Raw genomic sequence first — 9,133 nt, forward strand, 5'->3', positions numbered from 1 at the left:
TTCCTTGTCTGTTAGCTACCGCCACTCTGGACTCCTGTTTCCTATTCTAACTACCTAACAAAGAGACTGTCTTTTCTCTGTTGTGTATTCTTGCCTCCTTTGTCATTGATCAGGTGGCCATAGGTGCATGGGTTTATCTCTGGGCTTTCTATCCTGTTCCATTGACCTTTATTTCTGTTTTTGTGCCAGTACCATACTGTCTGATCTTCATCACAGGCAGCTGAGTCACACTGAACAGGTATATGATACATGTCTTCTAACTGGGAAAAGGGAAATTGTTATTTATGTCTATATGTACAATGGAGTTAAATTAAGGCAATTCACATTTTAAAGACTCATTTTCTTAGAGACAAAATTAACCTCAACATAAAAATGAACTGACTGTAACTGGGTTGGAGACAGAAGAGCACTGCAGCAGTGCACAGATTCATAGATGAGCCTAGAAACACAGTGAAGAGACTGGCAACTAATTGCAAACTCATGAAGAGTCTTAGAGCTCAAGACTCCTCCCCACCATCATCTCATTCAATACTAAACACATTGCGTTAAACCATTTTATTTTTGCATGGTTAGTTATGCAGCAATAGCTAAAGATACAACAATCAAAGTGAACTTAGTTAAGGGTAATTGTAATAATCTGTTGTTTCTTCTTCTTTTTAAAAAAGATGTATTCATTTTTGGCTGCTCTGAGTCTTCATTGCTGTGCACGGGCTTTCTCTAGTTGCAGAGAACAGTGGCTACTCTCTAGTTGGAGTGTGCCAGCTTCTCACTGCAGTGGCTTCTCTTGTTGCAGGCTCTAGAGCAACGGCTCAGTAGTTGTGGCACACAGGCTTAGCTGCTCCACGGCATGTGGGATCTACCCCACCGGGGATTGAATCCCTGCCCCCTGCATTGGCAGGTGGGTTCTTAACCACTAGACCACCAGGGGAGCCCTATTGCTTCTTATTTTTATCTTTTGTTCTGATATTTGAAGACAACATTTCTGATCACTTTGTTATTCACATTTTCATCAGATAATTGTATTAAAAATGACTACGTTGGTATTTCTTTCCAGGTTCCCAGGAGAGTTTGCAAGAATATGCATGTTTGTGAAGAAAAACTGCATTAAGTAAAGAATCATATGACTAAGCAGAATTCAAGTTCTCTTACAAGTTAGTCTTGATCATACAAATAGAAGAAATTCCTTTCTATATAAGAAATATATAATGGATGATATTGTTCATTCACTGTCTGTTTAGTGTTTATGAGAAAATTTGGAAATGAATGAGATATTTTATGGAAGATAGACATATTTGTAGCATCACTGTAAGTTTTCAAGCAGAAAGAGTGAGGAAATTCAATGAGAAAACATAAAATCTGCTAACATTCTTCATCTCAATGAATAAATCCCCTTACACATTGACACTGGTATTCCATAGTTCAGTGAGTAGATGTACAGTTTGAAAAGAAACTTAATGCATGAAATACAGAGTATAATTTAAAATATGTTTCATCATAATGTTATGTCTGACTCCAAGGCCATATTAAGTCAAGCTCCTCAACTTTCTGTTTCAGTGTAGTTGCCATTAGAATAAATGTGTTTGATATTTAGTTATTTCAGTGACAATGGTAGGCACTGTGTAGTAGACCCTGGAAAAGAGTACAGTATCTTACTAAAGAGAATAAAAACCAATGACAAAAAAACTAGTAGGTTAAGTCTACATTATCAAGAAGACCAGGTAAGATAGTTTTATATAGAGAGGGCTTCCCCAGTGGCTCAGACAGTAAAGGGTCTGCCTGCAATACAGGAGACACAGGGTTTGATGCCTGGGTTGGGAAGATGCCCTGGAGAAGGAAATGGCAACCCATTCCAGTATTCTTGCCTAGAGAATCCCATGGACAGAGGAGCCTGTCAAGCTACGTCCACGAGGTCGCAAGGAGTCAGACACTGCTGAGTGAATAGAGAGAGAGAGAGAGAGGAATCAAGGACCCAAAAGTGAAAAACTGGTCTCAGGTTTTCCCCTCCTATGAAATTACAGAAATAGCATAGTTGCCACGTTTGGTTGCTTCCATTGGAATGGCAAAACTCATGACTCTTCTTCTACTAAAACTAAAGACATATTACATGGGGTAATATTTGTCATCTGAGAAGAAATTATTCTTAAGAAATCCAAGCAATTCCATGAGATAAATGAAAAGTTCTCATTTTTTTTCCATATCGGTAGTTGGGAATAAATTAGAGAAAACAGAAAGAAAATGGAGAGAAATATGTTAGATATCAGAGAGAGAAGAAAGTCTAATCAAGTAAATGACTAAATTGTACACAGAAGTTGAAAAAAATATAAATTTCAAGGACTTTCCTGGTGGACCAGGGGTTAAGACTTCTCATTCCCAGGGCAAGGGTTCGATCCCTGGTCAGGGAACTGGATCCCACAAGCTGCAACAAAGATCTCGCATGACTCAACTAAAACCTGGTACAGTAAAAAAATTTTCAGAAAATAAATAGAGTAAGTTTTACTTGTGCAGACTGATTGAAGAATTATAACTTCTGACACTGAGACTTTGAGCCCCGAAATCATAGGCAACTCTTCAGCCCTGTGACCACTGTCCCTTTTATAACTGCCACCCCCAGGAATCTTTTCAGAGCCCCCTTTATGTCTTTATTCCTCAGACTGTAGATGAAGGGGTTCATCATGGGCGTGACCACGGCATACATCACTGAAGCTTTTGCACTTGAGTGTGATCTGTGGGTAGCAGCTGAGCTAAGGTACACCCCTAGGCTTGTACAAAAAAATAAAGAGACAATTGAGAGGTGAGACACGCAGGTGGAAAACGCTGCTTGCTTCCCCTGAGCTGATGAGATCCCACGTATGGAGGAAACGATCTTCGAATATGAGAAAAGGATAGCAGCCAGGGGACCGCCAGCCAGCAGCACAGCTGCAAAATACATCACCATGTTGTTAAGAAAGGTGTCACATCAGGCAAGTTGGACCATCTGATTGAGTTCACAGAAAAAGTGGGGGATTTCCACGTCTTTGCAGAAGGACAGCCGCAACACCATTAGGCTTTGTAACAATGAATGCAAGACACTTATAATCCAGGTCACCAGAAGCAGGAGTCCACACAGTCGGGGGTTCATAATAACCATGTAATGCAGGGGATGGCAGATGGCCACAAACCTGTCATAGGCCATCACGGTCAAAAGATAGATGTCCAACCCTGAAAAGAATAGGAAAAAGTACATCTGGGTGATGCAACCTGCATAGGTTATGACTTTGCTCTGTGTCTGGATGTTCACCAGCATCTTGGGGACGGTAGTGGTGGTAAAACAGATATCTGCGAAGGACAGGTTGGAGAGGAAGAAGTACATGGGTGTGTGGAGGTGGGAGTCATGGACAGTGGCCAGGATGATGAGCAGATTTCCAAACACAGTGATCAGGTACATGGAGAGGAAAATCACAAATATGAGTGTCTGTAATTCTGGTTCCTTTGAAAACCCCAGAAGAATAAATTCTGAAACTCCTGTAAGATTCCATGGTTCCATGTGATGAAGGGGACTAATAGAGAAGAGGATAATAGCATGACTCATTTTCACATAACTGGCAGTACTCGCTGGGTTGCAAGGTCACAATATATATATATTTGCACTCAAGAAGTTAATTTTGATATTTTGTGTATGGGTTTGTCTTCTTTAGAGGGTCTCCCACTTCACCTCTGGTTAGGAATTTTGGTCACATATTAGCAGTTTCCCCAAGAAGTCATGCATTCTACTGCTTTACTGAGAATATCTTTCATGCACTTGAGGGGTACCTATCGAGTGCCCACCACAATGCAGATGCTATCTAGGCAATAAGTACAAGGTGCTGAAAAAAACAAAGCCCCTACAGTCCAATGATGGGGAAAGAATAGAAGCAAACAAAATAGTTTACGAGGACTTCCCTGGTGGCCCAGTAGTTATGACTCCACACTCCCAACGGAGAGGACCCAGGTTTGATCCCTGGTCAGGGAACTAGATACCACATGTCTCATCAAAGAGTTCACATGTGTGCATGTTCAGTCGTACCTGACTCTTTTGTAACCCCATGGAGTGTAGCCCTCCAGGCTCCTCTGTCTATGGAGTTTTCCAGGCAAGAATACTGGAATGGGTTGCCATTTCCTACTGCAGGGTTTATATGCTGAAACTAAAAAACCCCACAAGGCACAGGGAAGACAGAAGCTCCCATGTGCAGCAACTAAGACCCAGCACAGTCAAATATGTCTTTTTTTTTTTTTAATATATCTTTTTTAGAAAAGAAAGTAAATGGATTCTTTTTTGGAGGTTCTAAAAGGAACCCAGTCCTGCAGACATCTGGATTTTAGCCCACTGAGACCCATTTCAGGCTTCTGAACTGCAGAACTGTAAGAGCATAAACTGGTTTCTTTTCAGCCAATAAGTGGTCTTTTGTGATAGTGGCAACAGGAATATCATAGAGACATTGATTCAATAAAATTGTTTTAGGGAAATGAGTTTAAGCCTATCAAGTAATTCATTTAGTTTCCCTTGAGTAAGGGCAATCTATATTGAAAATTCACATTAAGTAGAAAAAAAATTTTAAATCAGGTTGGATATATTCCACTCTGTCAGCTGGCACAGTAAATCTCTCATTGCATAAACGTAACTGTGGTTCTCACTGTGGGACTTTTCTGGCACTGAAATATGAAAAGCAACATATTATTAAAATTAAGATTACCCATCTTACTTTAAATCGATTTCAGCTTTCTTTTATTTCATATTAATTCAAATGTTCATTCTTTTTATTTCTATCATTTTCAGTTTTCATATTACCCTTTAACATATGCGATGGACTAAAAGATAGATATCTGTGTGGGTATACATGTGCATATTCTTGAAAAAAATATATACGCACATGCGCACAAATATAACCTTTGCCCTTGAATATTTTCTTTATACTAAAAATAAATTACCACACATTTCACCATTCTTCACAGCATCTATATGAAGTTATATTTAGTATCCCACATTATCTTCAGAAATAAGGAAACCAAGGCTCAGGAAGCTAAATTTTTTAAATTTAACAATTATTTTTAAATTTGTTGACAATTACATAATAAGTAGCTAAAATTCATGTGCACTGTCTTAAGTTAAACACAAATGGAAGCAAGCAATATGTACCTTGATTTTTGTATAGCTCCTTTAATTCATCAAATGCACACTTTAAATATGCAGTTTATTTTGTGCAATTATACGGTTGTATGCAATTTTTAATATATAAAATTTATAATATATTATTATTTATGCAATTAGACTCCAATAATTTAGATAAAAAGGAAAACTGCATGGTGCATAGCTAAGGGTAGTATATGGAGCACATGTAGCTGATTTTCACTTTATAGGGTGGAAAATATCTCTTTTAACTAGATAGAAAGTCAAGTGCTATATATAGACAGAAGCAATGGAATTAATTTTAATTAATTCACATAATAAACTCATTTTGCTGTAAATAGAAGATTAACCTAAATATAAGAATGTAGTAAACTGATAATAAATTGGAAGAGCATTCAGCCACACGCAGCATGGATGAGCCTTAGATACAGTGTAGAGACTGACTGCTGACTACGGACTCAGAGCACAGAGGAGATTACAGCATATAATTTCATTTGATAATAAAGATATTATGATATCCTACTTGATATAAGATGACTTGTGCATGATGATCACTTAGTGCAGGGAGTGGCAGATGACCAACAAGTGGTCATAGATCATCACGGTCAGAAGAAAGACATCCAATACTACATCCAATGCTACAAAGTATAAGTAAAAATACATATGACTGATGCACCTTTCATAGGTTATAACTTTTCTCTGTGTGTTCACTAGCATCTTTGGAATTGTGGTGGTGACAAAACAGATGGCTACAAGGGGCAGATTAGAGAGGCAGAAGTATGTGGGCATGTGGAGGTGGGAGTCTGAACTGATGGCTGGGATGTTAAGCAAATTTCTGAACACAGTGATTATGTACATGGAGGAAAAAAGCTCAAATTGTGAGGGACTGCAGTTCTGGTTCTTTTGACACTCCCAGAAGAAAACTTGAAAATTGTGTAACATTGCCTGGTACCATATGGTGGTAGTGACTACCAAGAAACAAAAAATAATGACTACTAATACATTGCTAATACATTTGAATTGCTACTATTTATATTAGGCAGTCAAGAAATCAACATATATATTTGTACAGATCTCATCCTCTTTTAAGGGCTTCCTGGGTGGCTCAGCAGGTAAAGAATCTGCCTGCAATGCAGGAGACAGGAGACTCGGGTTCAGTCCCTGGGTTGCGAAGATTCCCTGGAGGAGGAGATGGCAACCTACTCCAGTATACTTGCCTGGAGAATCTCCATGGACAGAGGAGCCGGGCGGGCTACAGTCCATGAGGTTGCAAAGAGTTGGACATGACTGAGCAACTAAGCAAGCACCCATGAATGCTCTTCAAGGGATCTCCCATGACTTCTCTGACAAGCGATTCCTACCCCATACTCAGATTTTCCCCAAAGAGGTCGTATATTGCAAAGTTTAATGAGAGATGCTTTCATGAATTTGAGAAATAAATGCTGAGTACCGACCATCCTCTAGGCAAAAGGTATAAGGCACTAAGAGAAAAATTCCCTAGAATATAATGATGGTGAAAAATATAAATAAGAATATTATATATCATGTCAGATGGTGACAGGTACTACCATCTGTCAAGAAGAAAGAAAGAGTAGATATAAAAGTAGTGGAAAGGGTATTATTTTTTATTAGGAACTCAAAAAGACCTGCAAATAAAAATAGAGAACTCAAGGAAGACCGAATACAAGACATGAGGTTCTCAGGGGTAAATGGTTGCCCTATGAGGACAAGAGGGGCTTCCCTGGTGGCTCAGATGTTAAAGACCCTGCCTGCAATGCGGGAGAGCTGGGGTTCAGTCCCTGGGGTTCCCCCTGGAGGAGGAAACGGCAACCCGTTCCAGTATTCTTGCCTGGAGAATCCCATGGACAGAGGGCTACAGTCCATGGGGTTAAAAAGTCAGATAGGACTGAGCTACAAACACTTTCACAAGGGAAAGAGACTTAGCAAAGACTCTGAAAAAGGGGCTTGTTTCAGACGTCCAAAACTCAAAATGGGGCCAGTGTGCTGAGAGGAGACAAGAGGGAATATGATGGAAGATATTGTCAGAGGATGTGGAGAAACCAGGTGACTTTTCTGCTGCAGTGAAACTTCAAGACACAGGGAGTCCTCATTCACAGGCCATCCCTCATATTTCATCAATTTTGTAGATAATTACCCACAGGAATCCTGTGGGTAATGATGATGTCTTATTTTCATCTGTTGGTTAACATTCTGGCATCTGTACTAAAGGTCAGATTTTGGGGCTTATGGCCTGGGGACCACTGCCCTGAGAACAGCTCCTGCCCCTCAAAATACAAGGGCACACACACAACCAACATACAACACATAGACACACCGAGTGCATTACCATTTTATGATTTCCTGGGGTCATGTTACTACCAGGATCTTCTCACCAGTGTCACAATGATTAGGAAATAAATGATACAAAGGAAGCTGTGGACATCTGATTATTTTTCACCTAAAGAACATAGAAACAGTAACCCAATTCCAGTTGGAAAGCTAACATGGACATGGGGTTCCCTATTTATATGACCAGCTTGTGTCTCATATTTAAGGAAACCAAAAAAGCATTTCAAAAACAGAGAGAGGGAAAAGACAAAGACATATGAAAGGAAAGAGATCCAAGATTCTCAGGAGATTTCTGAGAGATTGTGATAGGGAGAAAGCTTCTTTGGTTCTCGCAGCATTCCCATCCCAGTATAGCCCCTTGACACCCAGAATAACTACTAAAGCAGCAAAAAAAAAAAAAAAAAAATTTATTCTCCAGGGAAAGGAATGATACCTCACAATGTTGAGACACCTTATTGATTGAACATGCCCTTAGAAAAATGAGCAAAGGGAATCAACCCTCAATTTACAGCAGAAAATTACAACATACAATATTAGGGATTGTAAAAGATGAAATGGAAAGAGACTGTCTAAGTGGTATTAAATGCAAAACTTTCAGAATCATGAAACCACCTATAGAATATCGGATCTACCATGTATTAGCTGTTGATCTATGGAGAGCCAAACAAATCATTTAAAATGTTAGTGAAAGTGAAGTGAAAGTCGCTCAGTCGTGTCTGACTCTTTGTGACCTCATGGACTATATAGTTCATGGAATTCTCCAGGCCAGAATACTGGAGTGGGTAGCTTTTCCCTTTTCCAGGGGATCTTCCTGACCCACGAATCTTTACTCAAATGATGGGGATAGCGGTATCTACGTCTGAGGTGATCAACTGATTTAGTCAACATATGTAAAAAGTTTAGTGTAGTTCCTTCCTGTGGATGAAGATGATGATGCAGTGAGGCCAAACTTTTTTTTCTACCTCTCAAATGCATCCATCACTTCCACAACTAGGTAATAAAACGATTGTAAAGTAAGGCTCTTTAGCATACTCCCTTTTCATATTAAATACAATTTTTTTCATGTGAATATTCAACATGCTACCAATGCAAAATGTTCATCTTAAGAACTGCTGTTGCAAAGTTATATTGACTTCTTGTGGTCTGGGATTTCTAATAAATACAGAACATGCTCAAATACACCCCATAGTAAATATTTTTAAATGTTTTCAGTTCACTGCATAGGCCTCCATGGCTAATACTCTATTTGCTACTCCTCTTCAATACAAAATGCTTCAGATATAATTTTATTGGAACTATTTTACACCTTTGTTCCCTTCTTTATTCTCCTCCAAAAGGACTTGCATCCCCATCATTTAATTGTTGCAATGATTCTTGTATTTCTGAGTTCAAAGGACACTTCTCCTTCTAATGTACTAAATAAATTAATGATCCATTAATCAATCTACCTAGCAAATAATCTCTAGGCTCTGGGCTAGTTTAGTTTTTCTCTCAGGTGACCTTGGGTGGAAATTCTCCACTTCCCTCCTCTTTGAATCTTTCCTGAAGTACCTACCAAGCTCCCAGACTCACCTGAATGGGGTATCTGAGAGGAAGGGCTCTGTGTGGAAGTCTTAATTCTTCTCTGGAAGGAGACAGAGG

At 39.2% G+C, this 9,133-nt stretch overlaps 1 pseudogene; it reads right to left on the reverse strand.

Moving 5' to 3' along the window:
* Positions 1-2,554: 2,554 nt before the first annotated feature.
* Positions 2,555-3,526, reverse strand: LOC122433560 (annotated as a pseudogene).
* Positions 3,527-9,133: the final 5,607 nt, after the last annotated feature.

The sequence above is a fragment of the Cervus canadensis genome, chromosome 32 (genome assembly GCF_019320065.1).
Source record: "Cervus canadensis isolate Bull #8, Minnesota chromosome 32, ASM1932006v1, whole genome shotgun sequence".
In the NCBI taxonomy this organism is placed as follows: Eukaryota; Metazoa; Chordata; class Mammalia; order Artiodactyla; family Cervidae; genus Cervus; species Cervus canadensis.